This window comes from Polypterus senegalus, chromosome 7 (genome assembly GCF_016835505.1).
Source record: "Polypterus senegalus isolate Bchr_013 chromosome 7, ASM1683550v1, whole genome shotgun sequence".
NCBI classification, from domain to species: domain Eukaryota; kingdom Metazoa; phylum Chordata; class Cladistia; order Polypteriformes; family Polypteridae; genus Polypterus; species Polypterus senegalus.
The window spans coordinates 73,443,678-73,465,923 of NC_053160.1; positions in this window are offsets into that span (position 1 = coordinate 73,443,678).

A 22,246-nucleotide genomic window follows, 5' to 3' on the forward strand; every position below is an offset into this window, starting at 1 on the left:
TGATGCTCCAACAATGATGGACTGAAAGCCAGAAGTCTACGTGACCATCATCATCAGGTCCTTCCATGAAAATATGATGATTTATGTTAGGTAGAATGCCCAGAGGGGACTGGGCGGTCTCTTGGTCTGGAACCCTACAGATTTTATTTTTTCTCCAGCTTTGGAGTTTTTTGTTTTTCTGTCCACCCTGGCCATCGGACCTTACTCTTATTCTATGTTAATTAATGTTGACTTATGTTTATTTTTATTGTGTCTTCTATTTTTCTATTCATTTTGTAAAGCACTTTGAGCTACATTTTTTGTATGAATATGTGCTATATAAATAAATGTTGATTGATTGATTCATATACTACGTGACATCTACTATCCGCTTTCAGGGTGATGATTGACGTCCAAAGTTATTCCTTTTTTTATTTTTATTTTACTTTATTGTAGAATCAACTCTCGTCAGCAGCCATCTGACGGCTGTGTCTGTGAGGCGTGCGTATGAGCGCAGTTCTCATCCCTACTACCTTCGTCATCACTTCCCCTACCTCTTCATATCTTAAATCCGTCTTCAATCTGCCTCAAGTGCCAGCTTAAGTGAAAAATTAAGGACAACATACTCAGTAATTGCAACACAAACACTGACTTATTTAATATTAATGTGAAAAGATGCCGATGAAAGAACAGAAGAAGTGAACCCCTAGGGTGGAAAAAAGAACAGCTGCTCAGTAAACAGCAAGCACGTCAACCTCTGAGCAAACGAATTCTAATCATACAGAAAAAGAGGATGAAAATTATTAATGTTAAAATCAAGTGTATTCACTTCTCATTATCATGCAGTGTGCCGTTACTGGTATCCATATAGTTTATAAAGAATACAATCGAAACGCAGCTGCAAAAAGGCCAAATTAAAATAATGGGTTTTTAGCGTTTTTTTTAAATGCTCCACAGAATTAGCTTGGCAAATTTTCTTTGGTGATTTACTCCAAATTTTAGGTGCATAACAGCAGAAGGCCACCTCACCACTTCTTTTAAGCTTGGCCCTTGAAATTATAAAAAGACATTCATTCGAAGATCTAAGGTTATGGCTTTGGGTGTAGGCCGTGAGGCATTCCACAATATAGGATGGAGTAAGATTATTTATGTCTTTATAAAACATTAGTAATATATTGAAGTCAATTCTGAACAACACGGTCAATCAATGTAAGCAAACATAAATTTAAACATGTACATGTTTCATAAGGCTTAAAAGTTAGATGATTGAATCATGATTTGATTTCTTTCCTCTTTGTATCTCTATCTTTGTTTTGTTTTCTCTGAATCAATTTTGATGTAAATGGTTGTATCTGTTATGTTACAATTATTTGTTTGATTCAGTAGTAGCCTATGCCAATTTAATGTTCTGCTTTTTTAAAACAAGTATTAAAAATAGAAAGCAAGTCAGAATCAAAATCATACTCTTTAGTTCAGAATCCCTTTAGCCTCTTCTACATGTCTTTTCTTTTGATATTTTAATGTGCATTCACTTTTTACTGGATGCTGCCAATTTTGGTAGTAGCAGCCTGAGAACATCACATGACTAGCAATATGTGGTGTTACTGTAAATAATACAGCAATACCATTGGAAATCAAAGCACAGAAAACTAGCTTCCAATGTTGAGTTGGGAAAGGAAAGGGTTTGAAGCACATCTATTGCATGGTTTTATTTTCTTTTATTAACAGTCACAACTGAACAGTACATAAAATACTTCTACTCCTCTTTACTCAACACCACTTCCTTTTCCTATTGACTCCACCCATCAAAACCCCCATTTGAACCCATCATTAACGCAGCACCCCCACTAAACTAATTGACAATCCAATAATTTTACAAAAATTTAAAGAAAAATCAAAAATCAAAAAAGAATAGTTTAGAAATAGAAACGATTCAGGACAAACTCAAATGTAACAGCTTTATTTCAAATGCAGAGTTTGTGTTTATATGTTTACTTGTTTTCAAATTTTCTAATGTTTTTATCTGGTGCTCTAGACAGAAAAGGAGCACCAGAATACATTTAGTACAGAGACCTTTTATTTTTATTTGTATTATTCCCACTGAATGTCTATTTTCCTGTGCTATTAAGCTGGTCACATATTCATGAGTTACCACTAGAATGTTTTGTCTTTAATCATCGAAGCCATCTGTGCTTTGTTTTTATCATTTAGCAAGAGGGAGACAGTCATGTACTTCTGTCCATCTACCTAGACTTTCAGATAGGCTTCTTGTCTTTGCTTTGCCTCTAAATTTTCTTTGCAATGGTCAGAACTGCAAACACTTGAATGCTGTATATAAATTTTGTGTGAAATCCTACTAATGATTGGCCAGTATGAGTAATGGCCGTTTATGAATACTGAGAAGGAGGATTCGAAGCTGTTTAAATAGCAGCATTGAAATGACTCAGTATGAAGTATAACCTGCGATGGACTAACAGTATGGGATGAGTAACTGACTTGTTTACATGTTGATTCCATCTCCAGATTAAAAACCTTTGGAATATGGAAAGAAAACTTTTTTAAAAAACTAAAAATCATAAAATCTCTAGCCTTGAAGGGCAAAACCAATGAAAGCCTTTATAAATTATTTATTTGAAATTGGCGCACGGAAAGTTAATAAGTTAATTTTGGCAATTAATGTGGCCCATTTAATATTTAAAAAAATACTGTTGTATTCAGGACCAACAATAAAACTAAAAAGTTAAGTGTGTACCTAAACAATTACATACACACCAGAAATGTATTTATATACTTCTTTTATAAAATTTATGAAATAAAACTTTCATTTAACACTAGAATTACCAACACCTATGAAAATACTCGTAAACCCAGCCCACCTTAAATCCCTTTGCACCTCTCCATCAGTGTCTTTTGTCTTGTAAATGTGTCAAGCAACATAAGCAGCTTGCTATACCATCCCCCCCCACATCAGCAGAAAGGGCAAGAAGTTCTCCCAGTTCAAGCCTTGATTATCTGGGAGTGAGTTACCTAGAGTTGTATAGAGTAAATAATTTCATGTGTTTTCTGTGTCTACAACAATCTATATAAAACATCTTGTTAAAACAAAAGTTTTCCATGTTTTAGTAATAAATTACAAAATATAGACATGAACAGTATAATGTATGAAGGCTGAAGTCCAAATATCAAATAAACACTTTCAGAAAAGGTACAAGGCTAGTACGACAGTTTACGGGGTGCAACGGTAAGAACAGCTGACTTGTAATCAAGAGGTTGCGAGTTCAAAACCAGCTCCCTCGCTAATTTATGATTTTGAGTAGTGAGCTTCTCTTATTATTAATATTGCATAATAAGAACATACATTTGATTTGTCTGTAACAGCCAGCGTAAATTTATAGTACTTGTAAAAGTTAGCATTTTTTTTTTCACTTTTATTCTCTCATTCATGATCATGATACGACACATCCCCACCATTTATATTGTGAGGTGGGGGGCTGATCACACCCCTACAGGTTAAAAAAAAAGACGCTGAAAGACTACCTTCACATTGCTCCCCTGCTTGCTGGGCTTACTTGCAGGTGATCTATCGCACGATCCTTGCGGTACATTGCAGACTTAAAAGTCCAAACACCACCTGTCGGTTTTTGATTTGATTGTTTGTTTTTCTCTCTCTCTCTCTCTCTCTCTCTCTCAGACCTTCCCTGCTCCTGAAGATATCTTTGCATTCTTGTAAATTGTGAGATGGAACTGTCATCTCCGTCTTGTCAAGGAGTCCGTTTAAATCTTTAAAAAAAGAGGCATATGTTTGTTTGCAGTGTTTGAATAAAGTTCCTGTCTCTACAACCTCCTGTGTTTCTGTTCAAATCTGTGACCCAAGCGAGACAATATATATTGACATAGGTGCAGAGGAGTGGAAGGGGGTGGGAGGAATAGTTTATGGCAGTCCTGGTGCAAAGCTAGAGAAAAGTTGCTAAGATAAAAATAACACGCTCTTTTTTCTTTTTCATTTTAATCAATCAATGCCATATCACATAAGTGCTAAATAAGTTATCTTTGAGTGGCACTAAAACTAAAATAAGTCTCTAATACCTCTGTATTTAACTCACCAGTCTGCCAGGTAACTTACTGTGCTGACTGCCCTAATCTAATAACAAAATTCTATGAAGTTTAATTATAATGATTATCCCCATCCATTATTCCAGTTTCCAGTATTTTTGATAATTTATTCAAAGAATGGAACCTAACCAGCCAAGTAAAGTACAATGTCATTTTTTAAGCGAGATAGCAAATACCGAGATCCTTTTTAGCATACCAGGAGCAAAAGTGTAGGAAGAGTTGTGTTTTCCAGCATTTTTCTGTGGTGACACACTTTTTGTAACCCAAAACATCCCAAGGCACATCACGATTCTACCAATCAAAAAAACATTAAATCTCTTTGACGTGCTAAACCGTACAGAAGGATGAGACGTGGGCAAAAAAAAAATAGATCGGAGAAAACAATCTACTGTACAAAAGGAGGCCCAGGCACATCTCCTAGTTGCTAAAGTGCTCTGAGTGCTGTGTCTGCAAAACAGTGATCACTGAGTTGTTTAGATGTTGGCTTCTCCAATTAGTCCTTCCTTCCTTGAAAAGTCTTGACCACCTGAGGAAGATGTTTCTCTCGGGTCTAGACCCAGGGGCATTAAACTGTTATTTCCATGGTGTACCAGTTGAGAAACACTTGTATAGAGTATAATTATCAAGTTGTTCATGGTGATGAACAATTGAGTATAGTATTACCAGTATTATTAGTTTAACCACAAGTTTTACTGTATGCTCATTTAAGAGATACATATTGTTTCACTTAAGTCAATCTTTAGCAGTGCACTCAAAGTTAACAATCATTTTGATAGATTTTTACTTTGACACGTCTGTGTCTCATATGCTATGCCAATCTGAGAATTTATACACTCACTTCATTATCTTATTGCCTTCTTTTTAACTTGCCTTTTAGGAAGGCATTCAAATTAAGGTTGTACTTGCTCAAGTAGTATATTGTTAAAACTTAAGATTTAAGGTCATTGCTTAAGTTTTATCTTTGCCATTAATATTTTTTTATTCCTTTATGTTGTGCTACATTAATTTTGTGATTTAGTATGTATTTACTTCATGATTTATGTGTTTTCCCAGCCTTATTTATAATCATTCAAAAAGAGAACAAAATATGAAAAAATTCTACATTTGATATCCTGTACACAAATTAAGAAAAAGAAGCAAAATGTCACAAAAAAATAAACTATTAAAAATCTTTATTCATCTTCATCAATGAACCTCTGAGGGACGAATTCCCAAGCCTGGAATGTATAGACTGAAGGTGATCCCTCGGCAGTGATATAATGGTAGTCCTACCTCTTGAGGACATGCCCACAAAAAACAATTACTGAATCCTCTAAGCACATATACTCAATACATGAATATTAAATAACTGAACTTAACAATATTAACACATACATAAAATCAGAAAACATGGAAAATAATAATCAAAACATGTCAAAGTAACAGTAAAACAATACAAACAAAACAAACAAATAAAAATAAATGACATAACTATCAGATTACATGAAGGGTAAATGAAAACATTTCCCATGTTTTCTTTGGTGAATTCATACATAGCCTTAGTTTCAAGTCTTTATAAAGCATTAAGATTCTCTATAGGAATGGGTGCCCTGCCAATTACATACTTGTAAGTCCTAACTGGAGATGATCTTCTGAATTATCCCATAATATGACAGCAAAATTGTCTGGCTGGCTGATTAGAACACAAGACCGGCTGCAGTAGTGTGATCTTTCAATCACGGGCTGCTTATCCCACCTGTTACTTTCCTGAAGCAGTTACCCATAATCCCTGTTGTGGGGTATCCAGTAAATTTAGTCATGATGCAGACCTTAAATTACTTGACAACCAAAAAATAAGGTGTATAATTAGACCATGAGATAAAACCAGACCCACCATCTGTAATAGAAACTTAGTTCAAATAAAAACAAAAAATATATCACCAGTTCAAAAAGAAGTATGCAGTTTTAAATGCTGCTTATTGGACATTCGCTCTCTTGGAAGTAAAGCTGTTTTGTTAAGTGATATATTAAGTAAAAAAATCTTGTATGTATTTTCTCACTGAAACCTGGCTTAGTAAATCTGACACTGTTCCCCTAGCTGAGGCATCACCAGATGGATAAACATTCCTTCATAAATCTAGAGATTCTGGTCAAGGAGGAGCTTGGAATAATTTATTGTGACAAAATGCAAATCGCTACTAAACATTTAGGCAACTTCACATCATGAGGCATTCATTTTAAATATTAAGAGATTCCAACACAACTGTAGTGCTAGTCTACACACCACCAGGGCCATATTCATTGTTAATGACTGAATTTGGCATAAATTATGATCACATAGTGTTGATGGAGGATTTTAATGTGCTCATTGATGTGGAAACTGACACTTTTAGCAAATTTTTACTTATTTGCTAAATTCAGTTGGATTTTGTCAGATTGTCAAAGGTCCTACTCATAATCATAACCACACATTAGATTTAATTATAACTTACAAAGCTGAAATTCAAAACTTAAATATTACTCCATTAAATTAATTTATTTCCGATCACTACTTAATTGCGTTTGATTTGGTTCTGCCCTTACCAGTACACTCACAGTGTAAAACAAAGACAGTGCACCATCTAGATTGTAATTCTGCTTCAGAATTTACAGATACTTTGAGTAAGTCAAGTGTAATTTTGGAAAGAACTTTAGACCAGTTATCATAAAATGTAAATGTGGAAAAAAATTTAGATCAGCTAACAACACATTATAACATGACCATGAGAGATGCCCTGGACGAAGTGGATCCCCTTAAAACAGAAGTGATCAAAGCACATAGAAAATCTCTCTTGTTTAATCAGAACACTCGAGCTCTTAAATTAGAATGTCAAAACTGGAGTGCAGAGGTAGAACAACAAAGCTGCAGGTCTTTCAACGTTGCATGGACAGAGAGTGTTAAAAAATATAAAAAAGCTCTCTTTAAAACTTGCTCAAAATGTTATTCTAAAAAAATAGCAATAATAAAAATCCTCAGGTATTGTTTAGAATAGTGGCAATTTAACAAATGGAAATTGAGATCTACATTGCAAAATACCAACAGGCATCAGTACAGACTTTATGAACTTCTTTAATCAGAAAATTAAAACTATAAGATCCCAAATCTCAGCATCACAGTGCAAACTCGGTCACACCTTGCATTCATCCATCCATCCATTATCCAAACCACTATATCCTAACACAGGGTCACGGGGGTCTGCTGGAGCCAATCCCAGCCAACACAGGAACCAATACAGGAACAAATCCTTTGCAGTGCATCAGTCCAAAGCAGGGCACACATACACACACACGGGATAATTTAGGAATGCGAACTCACCTAACCTGCATATCTTTGGACTGTGGGAGAAAACCAGAGCAACGCCATGGAGACACAGCGAGAACATGCAAACACCATGCAGGGAAGACCCAGGAAGCGAACCAAGGTCTCCTTACTGCGAGGCAGCAGTGCTAACACTGCGCCACTGTTCCGCCCCTTGCATTCAGCACTTTAGAAATTTTAATTCTGTAACAGAGCCGAATGTCTTGACTTTAATTTCTAAAATTAAACCTACTACTTGTTCCTTAGATTCAGTGCCAACAAAACTAGTAAAAAGCGCAATGGATGTTCTTGCAACACCGATTCTTAACACTATTAATAGTTCATTATTGCATGGCACAGTACCTGATTCACTAAAAGTGTCAGTCATCAAATCATTACTTAAAAAGTCATATCTAGACCCACACATACTTAATAAATATAGACCCATTTTAAATATACCCTTTCTCTCTAGAATTCCTGAAAAAGTAGTCGCCAATCAGCTTCAGTCACACCTTACTCATCAATTTATTTGAGAAATTCCAGTCTGGCTTCCGCACTGGTCATAGCACAGAAATGGCACTAACGTGTGTTGTAAACAACATTATGATATCCTCTGATGACAGAAACTCCACTGTAATTATGTTGCTAAACTTAAGTGTAGCGTTTGACACCATTGACCATTCTAATTTACTGCATAGGCTAGAAAATTATGTTTAGTTTACAGGCACTGTCTTTGCCTGGTTTAGCTCATATTTATCAAATCAATTCCAGTATGGACATAAATGTGCTGACAGTACTCCATCATTATACACAGAAGTTCAGTAAGGTGTCCCTCAAGGCTCAGTACTAGGACCTTTACTGTTTACACTTTATATGCTTTACATAATGTTAATTTTCACTTGTACGCAGATGACATACAGATATACCTTTATTTTAGACCAAATGAGGTTTCTCCAATGCTGTCTTTAATTAGTTATGTTAGCGAATTAAAGAGTAGATGGATGAGAACTACTTGTCTTTAAACACCGATAAAACAGAGATGTTAATTGTTGGAGGGAATGACACTGATCGCAACAATATTTTGTCATTACTGAATCAGCCCACAATCTAGGAGTTATCTTTGACTCTAGCATGTCATGTAAAGCTCGCATTTCAAAGTTATCTAAATCATGTTTCTTCCATCTTAAAAATGTTGTGAAATTAAGGTGTTTTCCAAATAAGCAGAATTCTGAGAAATTTATTCATGTATTTATTTTTAGTAGGATTGACTGCTGCAATTCGGTGTGTTCACAGGATGTTCAAACTGATCTTTATGCAGTTTCCAGTTAATCCAAAATGCTGCTGCAAGAATTAATACAAGGACAAGAAAATATGAACATATAACTCCAGTTCTTAAATCCTTACATTGGCTGCAGGTTAAATTTTGGGCAGATTTCAAAATCCTCCTTTTAACATATAAAACCTTAAATGGCTGAACTTACCATGACATACAAACCAGAATGTACATTAAGATCTCAAGATGGTGGTCTGCTTATGATTCCAAGGATTAATAAAATAACAGTGGGAGGTTGTGCTTTTAGTTACAGGGCTCCTAAATTCTGGAATGGTCTGCCTGCTACTATAAGAGATGCCCCTTCTGTCTCAACTTTCAAATCCTGGCTGAAGACTCAATACTTCAGTTTAGTATATCCTGACTAAAGCTGCTGATTAACTGTACAGACTACATCTCTGTTGTTAGTCAATAGCACTAAACCATTAGTAATATGTTAGTTATAATTTGTTACCTACCCTCACCTAGTCTGTTTCTCTTCTTGGTACTCAAATGTGGCACTTGGCGCCACTGCCCACCTGCCAAGTTGTTCTGCCTGCCTAAGGTAAAGTCATCTCTGATGGAGGATAGCAGGAATTGTTGGGTAGAGGGGTCCTTTCATCGGATTGGCTGACCCAGTGCTGAAGGTATAGCCAATAGGGGGAGGCAGCTTATTGGCCGAGGTCTCCAGGACAAATCCAAATTGTATTATGTAATATTATCTACTGTATCTACTGTACTATTATATTGTATTGAGGATTACTTATGTTCTGTTCTGTGAATTGTATAATATTGACCCACATTTTTTGACAACCACTGCATGCCCAACCTTCCTGGAAAGGAGTCTCTGAACTACCTTTCCCAAAGTTTCTTCCATTTTTTTCCCTACAAGGATTTTTTTGGGAGTTTTTCCTTGTCATTTTAGAGAGTCAAGGCTGGGGGGCCGTCAAAAGGCAGGGCCTGTTAAAGCCCATTGCGGCACTTCTTGTGTGGTTTTGGGCTATGCAAAAATAAATTGTATTGTATTGTATAGTTTTTAAAGTAAGAGCTCTTTGTTTACCAAGTATATCTTTTAGGTCTTTACATTGATCTGGGAACCTGTCGATACTAAAAAAAACTGGTTCTTTCAATTGTTAAAGTATGTGTGATTTTTGTTTTTAATAATGTAATAATGCACGATTTAACAAAAACTGAGCAAAACATCAAAAAAGAAAAAAAGACTCATGGTTGCTTATGCATCTTGTATTTTTTACATTTATGTATGTACATAAAAAATAAACTATTTACAATAATCCAACATATATGAGGAGGGAGTAGTAGAATGTAAAGAGTTGTTTTACAAAACAACTTTTTTTTATTCTCTCAGTCATGTTCACGTGGTATAACGAACTTGCCTGTCCCTCTCTGAGTTGATGGTGTTTATCTCCATTTTTATCGCTTGAGCAGCAATGACCACAGTTGGTGGTGTGGTTGATGCCTGGTCAGAACTATTTGTTGTACCGGCAATCAAGGATACAATATCCTGTGATCACTATCAAACTATCATGTGCAGAAAGTGTGAAAAATTACAGGTTTTCTCTGATCTTGGACATCTGGCAACATTTTGCTGAGAACTGTGTTTTGAGTTACAACCCAGGGCAACATATTACTGTTGATAAGCAACTCTTTCCAACCAAGGTCCATGGGGAATAAGCGAAATAATAGCTTCTCACCAATAGTGAGGAAAATCTAACCAATCCAAATTCAAATACAAGCAGGCAAAGGTCTCAACTGTACTTAAAAATTTTTTATAACATTCATTTGGAAATCCATCTGTTTGTGGTGCTTAATTAAAATAAAGTTGGGGAGCTAGTATTATATATTTCTATTTCACTTTTTTTTTTTTTTGGTTAACGTTTTATTTTGTTACTCATTCAAAGTGGGCAGATTTAAAGATTTTAATAAAAAAACATATTTGTTTATTTTGAATGAGTATAGGTTCTTCTATCTTCATTAAAAACTGATTACATTCCCTTAAATTTAGAATGCATGTGAATTGGTTACTGGATTGCATATTTTACTAATTATTGGTTGAGCCTATTTTTTTATACTGTTCTTGCAAACATATTTTTCTGATTTAGCTCCTGATCTATAATAACTTAAAAGTTTTGTCTACCTTAATAAGCTGTAAATTATCTGGTCTCTAATTTTAAGTAGTTGATTCTGAATTTTATGCACAAATGATTTGTGTTTTAATTACTCTGAAAAACTAGTTTCAAATTAAATGATCTATTTCTTAACTAAAGAAGATTTTCTTTAAACTGTTAATTGGATTACATTAAGGCAGATAAGGGAAAGGCCTATCTATAAACAGTGCTATGAACTGTTTAATGACTTTCTACAATAAAAATACAATTAAATAGTCAATAGAAAGTCTGTATATATTTATTCCATTTCAAACATTTTAAATTAAGCTCTGATCAAAGATGCTATTATATGATTATAATGACACTATTCTCCATATGTTGTACTGCATTTAGCGGGAAGTTAAATTCTGCATCAGCATTCGTCCTTGTCCTGAAATTGATTCATTTTGTTGTACTGCTAGAAAGTTTTCTGGTTTATCAAAGATTCTAAAGGTTGACAGAAGCAGCAAGATCAAATTTAGCATGGGCAGATTGTAACTGGAGTCATATTTAAGAGATGTTCGTACTGTGACTGTCATCCCACATAAAGCTGGTTTCTAATATGTGCTTAGTGGTATCACGAAACAGATCCATTTGCTGTAACTGGGTTATAAAATAGATGGATGCATAGTTGGAGAATATATTATGAAATTTCCCATACACTTAACAGTGGAAGAGTTTACTTAGAGGGCAAGCAGGTGCTCAGCTTGGTGTTTCAAAGTTTGTAGGTGGAGTTGAATGGAGGAAAATGGGGGTACTGTTGATTGTAACACAGAGCAATCATTTCAAAAGTGGAAGTGGATTTCTGTTCTTTTAAAAAATACGGAGCTCAAGTGTGCATGAAAATTTGGCAATTTTGTGCATGGCGACTGCAGAACATCCTCAACCACTGAATCAATGTGACCATATAGAAAAATGGACACACCATGCCAAACCTTGCAATCTTTTGGCACAAGGAGGTGTTCATAGATTGAAGAATATTGTTATAGAGATAAATAATGACAAATTAACACAGAGAAATGAATTAGAAATTTAAGAGTAAGATGGAATAAAAATATTGTTTGACTACTGATGATCCTGCTACCTGTGAGGTTAATCTTCAAGGTATCTATGGTATTTTTTTTAGAATGTTTTCTCTCTTTTAAAGCCCTCTCCTTATTATACTGAGTAAAAGCTTTATTTTTTATTTTCTTTGATTTGCTCTGTTTACCTCTGGGTCATGGTCTCTTTCTCTCTCTCTGTATATATAAATATATGTAATATCTTGCATGTGTGTTTGTGTGTGGACATATATGCATAAATATAGTAAAGATCTAATATCCTTTTATACTTTCAAGAATCAATTTCAAACACGTAGGAGGTCTTTAAACTTGACTCTGTGTTATTAAAATGAGATATTATAAAGAAAATTGTCACCAACACAAGCATAATTTAATTTGCAGCTCATGCAATTTTCATTGCTAGAGCTAATCATTGCCAAGTGGGAGGAAAAATCTGCTTTCTAATCAACAGCAAGTGGCAAACTCTTTAAGAAGGGAGAAGCAGATATAGAAGTGCCAGGGGTATTTTTTTTTTGGAGAAAGGCAATAGAAATAGCTGATGATGCAGAAGACTCTAATAACTCTGCAAGTAACACTAAATGTGAAAGAAATGCTTCAATGAGCAAGACTCCAAGGCCATCATTTTAAGAAAACTTAGTAAAGAGGTCAGCCTAGCAGAATATTTTTATTTTACTGCATATCAACTTCCCCATTATGTACCCAAGAAATCTGTATTTCTACCAAAAAATCACTCATTAAAATAAAGTCTTTTGAGTTTACTCATTTTTAAAAGCTATAAGTAAATGTGCATAAAACAAGGACATCAATTTTGTATGGTTTTGGCTCAGTTATGAATATTGTAGTTTGTAATCAGTACTAAATTTGTAATCATGAAGATTCTTTCGACAAAAACCATTGTAATAAGGAAGGACACCAGACAATGCAAAGGTTTGGGGCAGCCACCCGTATAATATGTTCCTGGCTGTAAAAGCAAAAATATGTTTTTAGAGTGAGTAGTGTTTTCAAGACAGAGTCCAAAACAGAACTAAAATCCAGAAGAAGGGAGTGAGGTTTTATACCGAGTCTGGAGAAAGTGACATCAGCCTCGGGGTGGCGATCGGAAATGATGTTGTCCTCGGGGCTGGGACCGGAAGTGATGTCATCCTCAGGGCTGGGATCGGAAATGTGTCCCATGTTGATGTAGCTGCACCTGGTGGGATTTCCCAGGAAAGATCTGCAGGAGACTTAGAAAAAGAGTCAGTGCACCCCACCACCCCCTGGGCGGATATGTTACTATCAGTTGTTAAGCCATTCAGCTGCGTCTTATGCACAAGTGTGTGACATCATGCAAATTACATTTTTTTTGTATGGGTGACTTAAATTATTAATGAGTTATTGTTTATATATGTATTTAGCAGAGCCCAGTGTGTATTAGAATATTTTTCAGAGAGTCTGTTTGTTTCCTTGAAGTTTGTGGGGTTCAACAATGGATACACTAATATTCACTATCAAATGAAAGAGGCATCTGAAGAAAAAAAAAATTATAATTGGGATTATAATGATATAGGGACCCCTCCTTGAACCGTCACCTTATCGTGGTGGAGGGGTTTGCGTGTCCCAATGATCCTAGGAGCTATGTTGTCCGGGGCTTTATGCCCCTGGTAGGGCCACCCAAGGCAAACTGGTCCTAGGTGAGGGATGAGACAAAGAGTGGTTCAACAAACCTCCGATGAAGAACAAAAACCTTGGACGTCATTTTCCCTTGCCTGGACGCGGGTCACCGGGGCCCCCCTCTGGAGCCAGGCCTGGAGGTGGGGCTCGATGGCGAGCGCCTGGTGGCCGGGCCTGCACCTATGGGGTTTGGCCAGGCACAGCCCGAAGAGGTAACATGGGTCCTCCTTCCCATGGGCTCACCACCTATGGGAGGGGCCAAGGAGGTTGGGTGCAGTGTGAGTTGGGTGGTGGTCGAAGGTGGGGACCTTGGCGGTCTGATCCTCGGCTACAGAAACTGGCTCTTGGGATGTGGAATGTCACCTCTCTGAAGGGAAGGAGCCTGAGCTAGTGCGCAAGGTCGAGAGGTTCCAGCTAGATATAGTCGGACTCACCTCGACGCACAGCTTGGACTCTGGAACCAATCTCCTTGAGAGGGGCTGGACTCTCTACCACTCTGGAGTTGCCCCGGTGAGAGGCGCCGAGCAGGTGTGGGCATACTTATTGCCCCCTGCTTGGAGCCTGTGCATTGGGGTTTACCCCGGTGGACGAGAGGGTGGCCTCCCTCCGTCTTCGGGTGGGGGGAAGGGTCCTGACTGTTGTTTGTGCGTATGCGAACAGCAGTTTGGAGTATCCACCCTTTTGGAGTCTCTGGAGGGGTGCTAGAGGGCATACCTTCTGGGATTCCCTCGTTTTGCTGGGAGACTTCAATGCTCACGGGCAATGACAGTGAGACCTGGAAGGGTGTGATTGGGAGGAATGGCCCCGATCTGAACCCGAGGTGTTTTGTTATTGGACTTCTGTGCTCGTCACGGATTGTCCATAACGAACACCATGTTCAAGCATAAGGGTGTTCATATGTGCACTTGGCACCAGGACACCCTAGGCCTCAGGTCGATGATCGACTTTGTGGTCGTGTCATTGGACTTGCGGCCATATGTCTTGGACACTCGGGTGAAGAGAGGGGTGGAGCTGTCAACTGATCACCACCTGGTGGTGAGTTGGCTTCGATGGTGGGGGAAGATGCCGGTCAGACCTGGTAGGCCCAAACGTGTTGTGAGGGTCTGCTGGGAACGGCTGGCAGAGTCCCCTGTCAGAAGTAGCTTCAACTCCCACCTCCGCAGAACTTCAACCACGTCCGAGGGAGGTGGGGACATTGAGTCCAATGGGCCATGTTCCGTGCCTCTATTGTTGAGGTGGCTGACCGGAGCTGTGGCCGCAAGGTGGTCGGTGCCTGTCGTGGCGGCAATCCCCAACCCGTGGGTGGACACCGGCAGTGAGGGATGCCATCAAGCTGAAGAAGGAGTCCTATAGGACTTTTTTGTCCTGTGGGTCTCTGGAGGCAGCTGATAGGTACCGCAGGCCAAGCGGAATGCGGCTTCAGTTGTTGCTGAGGCAAAAACTCGGGCATGGGAGGAGTTTGGAGAGGCCATGGAGAACGACTTTTGGACGGCTTCGAGGAGATTCTGGTCCACCGTCCGCGTCTCAGGAGGGGAAGCAGTGCAGTGTCAACACCGTATATGGTGGGATGGTGCGCTGCTGACCTCACTTCGACGTTAGGGTCGGTGGGAGGAGTACTTCGAAGACCTCCTCAATCCCACTAACATGCCTTCCAATGAGGAAGCAGAGCCTGGGGACTCTGAGGTGGGCTCTCCCATCTCTGGGACTGAAGTCACCGAGGTGGTCAAAAAACTCCTTGGTGGCAGGGCCCCGGGGGTGGATGAGATACGCCCGGAGTTCCTTAAGGCTCTGGATGTTGTAGGACTGTCTTGGTTGACACGCCTCTGCAACATCGCATGGACATCGGGACAGTGCCTCTGGATTGGCAGACGGGGTGGTGGTCCCCTCTTTAAAAGGGGACCGGAGGGTGTGTTCCAACTATAGAGGGATCACACTCTCAGCCTCCCTGGAAAAGTCTATTCGGGGTTCTGGAGAGGAGGGTCCGTCGGATAGTCGAACCTCGGATTCAGGAGGAACAGTGTGGTTTTCGTCCTGGTCGCGGAACAGTGGAACAGCTCTTCACCCTTAGCAGAGTCCTGGAGGGTGCATGGGAGTTTGTCCAACCGTCTACATGTGTTTTGTGGACTTGGAAAAGGCATTCGACCGTGTCCCTCGGGGAATCCTGTGGGGGGTGCTCCAGGAGTATGGGGTACCGGACCCCCTGATAAGAGCTGTTCGGTCCTTGTACAACCGGTGTCAGAGCCTGGTCCACATTGCCGGTAGTAAGTCGAGCCCATTTCCAGTGAGAGTTGGACTCCACCAGGGCTGCTCTTTGTCACCGATTCTGTTCATAACTTTTATGGACAGAATTTCTAGGCGCAGCCAGGGTGTTGAAGGGGTCCGGTTTGGTGGACTCAGGATTGGGTCACTGCTTTTTGCAGATGATGTTGTCCTGTTTGCTTCATCAGGCCGTGATCTTCAGCTCTCTCTGGATCGGTTCGCAGCTGAGTGTGAAGCGGCTGGGATGAGAATCAGCACCTCCAAATCCGAGACATGGTCCTCAGCCGAAAAGGGTGGAGTGCCCTCTCAGGGTTGGGGAGAGATCCTGCCCCAAGTGGAGGAGTTCAAGTATCTCGGGTCTTGTTCACGAGTGAGGGAAGAATGGAGCGTGAGATCGACAGGCGGATCGGTGCGGCATCCGCAGTGATGCGGCTCTGCATCGGTCTGTCGTGGTGAAAAGGAGCTGAGCCGTAAGGCAAAGCTCTCAATTTACCAGTCGATCTACGCTCCTACCCTCACCTATGGTCATGAGCTATGGGTAGTGACCAAAGAACGAGATCGCTAATACAAGCGGCTGAAATGAGTTTCCTCCGCAGGGTGTCTGGGCTTTCCCTTAAAGATAGGGTGAGAAGCTCAGTCATCCGGGGGGGGCTCAGAGTAGAGCCGCTGCTCCTCTGCATCGAGAGGAGTCAGATGAGGTGGCTCGGCATCTGATCAGGATGCCTCCTGGACGCCTCCCTGGTGAGGTGTTCCGGCACGCCCAACCGGGAGGAGGCCCGGGGAAGACCCAGGACACGCTGGAGGGACTATGTCTCCGGCTGGCCTGGGAACGCCTTTGGGATTCTCCCGAAGAGCTGGAAGAAGTGGCCGGGAGAGGGAAGTCTGGGCCTCTCTGCTTAAGCTGCTGCCCCGCGACCCGACCTCGGATAAGCGGAAGAGGATGGATGGACGGATGGATGATCTAGGGAAGATGGTGGACTGCAAAATATAAGTAGAAGGAATACTTTCTTTCAACCATACTTCAAATTAGAAATATAAAAAAAATTACAAAAATACGTCATATGTAATGAGTGATAAAAACAGCAGTCCCAAGTTATAAAAAATACTCATTATTTATACATTCAGATTTACTAGCCCAATTATCTAGTTTACGTTGCCAAGACCTGGTGCCCATTCCAAAAGCACTGGGAACACCTCAAGAACCAACCCAGAATGTGTCATTCTTCTTGGGGCAAAGTAAGGTCAAAATAAGCCTAGTCTGCATGTCTTTGAAATGTATAGAGAAAAATATGTATCCAGAGGAAACCCATGTGTTTATTCTGCAGAGACAATGCTTGAGCTATGATTTCAAAGGAGACTTTGGAGAAATGGTGCAACATACCCATGATACCTTAATGCATACTGCACACACTTTAAAAATTATTAATATTTAATGATAGATTGGTTATATACAAACAATGCTATATTGTCATCATAGTACCACAGGTTTTCCACCATTAAAACATGACTGTGGTTTCTAGTTAGGATAAGGGGAAGAAACACAAAAACATGTGGCAGACTAGCCTGAAATTGAGAATACTACCAAACAACAACAACAATTGGGCTCATAGAAATGTCCTCACTTATTAATCATAAAGTGTATTTCTACCAGGAGGTGTTGGCAGTGAGCCAGCATTGTTTGACTTGATGGGTGTTTTTTTTCCCCATCCCACCACCGTCACATGAAGATGGCCTGGCAGCCAGCCTGCTACGCATTCCTGCCAACCGTCATGCCGCCCGTGAGTCTCGAGCCAAGAGACTATGAACTTGCGGCCACAGCACCAGCAACTGATATTTTAGGTTGATTTATGTGCAAGGCCCTTGCTTTGGGTGCTTTACAGAAACTGCATGTTTTGGAAAAATATTCAGCCCTCAAAGAGTTAAACATCATCATGAGTCAAGTGATGTTTCTAAAAGTGTGGGTTATCTGTGTTACTCTTAACTCTTTGAGGGCTGGATAATTTTTCCAAAACATCAATTTGCTGAAAAGCACTGAAAGCAAGGGCCTCGCTCATAAATCATACTAAAATATCAGTTGCTGGTGCTGTGGGCACCAGTTCATAGTCTCTTATGGCTTGAGACTCTCACGGGTGGATGGAAGCTGGTAGGAATGCATATGTCTTCACGTGATGGTGGCAGGGACAGCAGCAGCAGTCGCGTCACAGTGCAATGCAATCTGTTTTGCACCTCGTGTCCTTATGAGTGGTGGTCTTCATCTATACAAACGGGTTTGGCACCACAATTAGCTGGAGATCAATCAGCTGATGCCGGTACCTCAGTTTGTTTTCGATCTTGATCTCCAGATCGCATTAGAATCGAGTCCGCAGGTTAGAGTCCAATTCAGTGATAAAATGCAAAATGTTGTCCACGGAGCAGTTCGCTTTATGCATTTGCTTTGATCTCTCACCAGATGTCGTTGTTTGCTCTTCACTACTCCCGCAAGTCGGTCAAACCAACAAAGCTAACTTTCCCTCTAGCAAAGAGAGTCGAAGTAAAACGTAATGCCAGTTTTGTCACTGTTTGCAGAATGACCAAAGTCACATCCACCCTGAAAGAGTTGATGAATTTCATCATGTACTGTACTTTCAATGAGTCATCTAGATGGGCAGGTTTTAAAATTATGAATGATACTCAAAGCCACAATAACAGCAATTATCCTATTGCAATCTTGGAGGGAATAGGTTGCATTGGTTTGGACATGTGCATTGGAGTGATGCTTAGTACAATGGGAGAAGGCTGCTAAGGATAGAGCTGCCAGGCAAGAGGAAAAGAGGAAGGCCTAAGAGGAGGTTTATGGATGTGGTGAGAGAAGACATGCAGGTAGTGGGTGTGACAGAGCAAGATGCTGAGGACAGGAAAATATGGAACAAGATGATCCGCTGTGGCGACTCCTTAATGGCAGCATCCAAAGATGAAGTCTTAAAGGGCATGTGTCCTTAAGACAAAAAGAAAGCTTTTCTCTGGTTTCATTCCATGCATCTTACTAGATAAAATTTGTGAATCAGAAGACTTACTGTACTGTAAAGTCAAGACTGACATTTCTGCATGGGCATGAAAATCTTAGAGAGAGAGATTCAAAGAAAGTGCAGCTTACTATATGCAAAGTTAAATCAAAAGAGCGTTGGATAACTTTACCTAATATTCTTCATGGCACCATGAATGGATATCCAATTGTAAAAATAATGCAGATAATGGCAGGAGTTACTGTATTTGGAATCTGGGAAACTATTCTCTACAGGTTATTTTAGGTGTTTCTTGGATTTAGGACTGTAATAATCCACTGTATTCAGCAAACCAGTATGCCATTTTTTCACTTTACTCTGGCAGCTAAAGTAATTGTGAGCAAATTGCACCCGATATACATACATCCTTGACTTTTTTGCTTTTGTGTATATACCATAAGCTGAATTGACACTGTAGCAATAGGTAGACTGATAAAAACAGCTCATTAATATGAAAAATGGAAATCAATATATTCCTACTGAAATATTCTTTCCCCATAACAATGGTTTGGACAGTTTACAAGATCGAAAATTGATGCTTAACTGAAACATGGGTATATTTTAATTTGGAATTTCAACAATAATATAAATTAAACAGACACAAAAAAATAGATAGGATCCTTGCTTTATTATTGCTCAGGATACAGTGTGTCTTGTTCCATACCCACCACTGACTAATTAACTTATTTATTTTGCCAGCTAAACTAATTTTGCACCAAGTGTTAGAAGATGATTCATTTTACTTTTAAAAAGCACTTTTAATGGGAGTCATGTACAACATTAATATAGAGATTTTTTATTCATTTTTATGGGAATTTTTTTAATCAAATTTTCTCATGTGTGAAAAATTGTAGTACTCCCACATACTTCAGTGAATATGACGTGTGGACGACTGCATATAACAATGATAAGAGTGAAGCCCAATAAAATTGCAAGTTGATGTGCTGGGTTTTAACAAGAAGACAACTTGCTCTCTTAAGATTATTTTGAAACTGCAGGAAATGTGAAAACAACATATAAAAATGATAATGGGCATTTTGTGGCAAAGCAGAACCTCATGGCAAGAAGCAGTTAAATTGCCACAATTTATTTGAACCCATCTAGGAAAAAGTAGCTTAATGTGGCAACTAAAATCAGATTATAAATTCTGCCATTATTGACTATGTCCATCCATCCATCCATTATCCAACCCGCTATATCCTAAATACAGGCCAACCCCAGCAAACAGGGTGCAAGGCAGGAAACAAACTCCAGGCAGGGCACACACACACACTAAGGACAATTTAGAATCACCAATGCACCTAACCTGCATGTCTTTGGACTATGGGAGGAAACCAGAGTACACGGAGAAAACTCACGCAGATACGGGGAGAACATGCAAACTCCAGGCAGGGAGGACCCGGGAAGTGAACCTGGGTCTCTTAACTGCGAGGCAGCAGCACTACCCACTGCGCCACTGTGCCACCTCTTATTGACTATGTCCTGCTGGTAAAACATTTAAAGGCACTAGAGAAAAAAAAATTACCTTTGCTAGAAGTGTGTGTAATTCCCACCAAACAAAAAAAGTGGCAGGTGGTTTCATCCGAGGATTGGTTATTACCTGCTTATAGTGTGCATTAGATACAATCACTACATCATTGAGATTTATACTTTCAATGTTTGTGCAGACACATAGATAATGTTTAGCTATATTTTAACATTTACACATAAAAATTTCTTCCATGTATCAGCTCAAATAAAGATAATTTAACTTACATACAGTGTTATTCCTAGTACGATCTGTGAGATAAGGCCCCTTTAAACTGTAAACACTGAGAGAGACAAACTCAAGAAATGAAATAAAGCTGAATATAAATATATATATTTTATACACAGTGTAGGTTTTAAGTTTTCTTTTTTTATGTGTAAACACTGTCTTGTTATTGTGTTAAAAAAGATACAGCTTTGCCAGCAACTGGGTAGTGTATTGAGTAGATTTTGAAAATCTTATTTGATCTCATCTTCAAACCCACTTAATCCAACATAGTGTTGAAGTGCTCACTTATACACACAGAGACCAATTTCAAGTTGTTAGTTAATTCAACCTACACATCTTTTGGAAATGTGTGTAGAAAACCCAAATATCCACACATAAACCAATTCAACGTCAAATACTGATGAAAACCTGTGACTTCTGTGAAGCAGTAGTGTTATCTTTTCCACCACTGTGACAATGACAGCTGTGAAAATGAATGAGTGAAGTTTTCACAAAAAGCTACAACATGTAATTGATATCACAATGCACAGTAAAATATTTTAATACATTACAATATATTGTAAAATGATATACATATGAAATACAAAGGGTTGGAGTCTTAAAGAGAAAAATTCCAGTTGGATCTCCTTTGTGACGAAAGAAGTGGCACATATGATCTCATTGCCAGCAGCCATTATGTTTATACTTCTACAGTATCTTAGAACTTATCTTCCCTGTCTCTCTCCTATAGCCATAGTCGTATTTTTGATGTTTTGGGAACCCATCTTGAAGACATTCAAGTGGGCTAAATAACGTAGTAATATGGTACCTGAAAGGTCAGTAGAATAGTCACACTCCTCACAAATCACCATATGCATGCTGTATAAGGAATATGAGCTGTTTTTGAAGCAGTAAAATGAATGGGATTCAAAAAGCTAAGCTAAGCTTGAATGTCAGTTTTGTTTTTAAAAAGTGCATATTAACCTGAAATCTTCTTCTTCTTTCAGCTGCTCCTGATAGGGGTAGCCACAGCAGATCATCTTTTTCCATATTGACCTGTCTTCTGCATCTTGCTCTGTCACACCCATCACCTGCATGTCCTCTCTTACGACATCCATAAACCTCCTCTTAGGCCTTCCTCTTTTCCACTTACCTGGCAACTCTATCGTTAACATCCTTTTCCCAGTATACCAAGCATCTCTCATCTGCACATGTCCAAACCAACGCAATCTTGCCTCTCTGACTTTGTCTCCCAACCGTCCAAATTGAGCTGACCCTCTAATTGTGAACTTGAACCCAGACACACACAGACGGACATCGTTGGCTCCACCGCACACCATTTATTGTACAATATTTACAATTAGTCACGTGGATCACAAACCCCAATGCCTCCAGCACCGTTTCCCCAATGTCCAGGCCTCGCAGTCTCAATGCCTCTCTCTCCTGGCCGCCTCCAGTCCTCTCTCCAGCTCCGTCTCTCTTCCACCCGACTTCCGCTATCGACTGAAGGGAGGCGGACCCTTAAATAGGAGCCCAGATGGGCTCCAGCTGCTTCCCGGCACTCCTCTGTAGACACGCCCCAGTGTGGCGGAAGTGCCGGCTGCGCACCCGGAAGCCG